Consider the following 1,216-nt stretch of genomic DNA (forward strand, 5'->3'; position numbering starts at 1 on the left):
TGGGCAAAGAGAGAAAACACGGGAGTTCAAGAAGAGGGGACTGAATCTACTTTCAAGATGAAGGATAAACTCCTTGAGATATCCAAATTGTGGCTGTAGTAAAGACTATCTCCCTGCTTTAAGTTCACTCAAAGCAAAAGGCATCCATATGTCATGAGAGTTTTCAAGCTTGGACCTTTCCATCAGCCTGTGGTGTGGTCTTACAGGAAAATCTGGGGGCCTACAATATCTACAAAAAGGAGTTCTAAAGGGGGTCGTTTCTAAGTTCTTTGCCCACCTTCAGCTCCAAGGACTCAGAACCACACCACAGACCACAGCATTCAAAAAATAGTCGACAAGAGACAAGGACCTTGAGGGGTATAACCCACCTGATTTTTCCACCTGAACAATCCTAAGTTTTCAGGCTAGGGCTGTTGACGGGCTGCCCATCAGATAGAACATTCCACCTCACAGGTGGATGCATTTCACTGGGTCGCCAATAAGCTGCAAAGAAATCCCTGTTTCTAGGATCAGATATTCTGAAATAGCACAAGTATTAACAGACTGTTAATTGTCGATGCAGTTCTCCTGCAGAATCAAAAAGTAAGTGGGGATCCTGATGTTGTTCAACCTGAGTCCCAAGTTTGGTATTTAAACTCCAGGATTCTATGCAGCTTGTAATTAAAATCTAGGTTTTCCCCTACTGAACTTAATTATCACTCACTCAATGATGGCAATAATAATACTAATAATAAGCTCTTACGTCAGCACTTTTCAACTTTTTAAATCGCCTCGCCGTGCTTTATCTGCCTAGGCAGGCAGTGTTTATAAGTAGGACAAGTATTATCATCTGCATGCATGCTAATAATAGCTAATGTTTAGGTGGCCCTGTGCATTTCCGGCGTGTTTTCCTACATACTTTCTCGTTGAACTAGAGGTTGAATTCCTGGCAGAAGGACCAAGTCTTACCTGCAGTGCTGAAGTGAGGTTGGCCAAACACAACTCCCTCAATATACACAGAAAAACTTTCAACTCATTTGGCCATAATGAAAATGCTGCTGGTCTTATTGGAGGTAAACCTTTGGGTCTCTGGTTTTCAGGCAGAAAATCTGAGGCTCAAAAAAAGCCTAACATGTTCCAAGTCACATGGTGAGCATCCAGACAAGAAAATGGCAGTTTCTAAGTAGCCTCTAATTCTCTTCCATACTAGTAGTTCTCAAACTTGATTACCTTCCTC

This window comes from Mus musculus, chromosome 14, assembly GCF_000001635.26.
Source record: "Mus musculus strain C57BL/6J chromosome 14, GRCm38.p6 C57BL/6J".
NCBI lineage: Eukaryota > Metazoa > Chordata > Mammalia > Rodentia > Muridae > Mus > Mus musculus.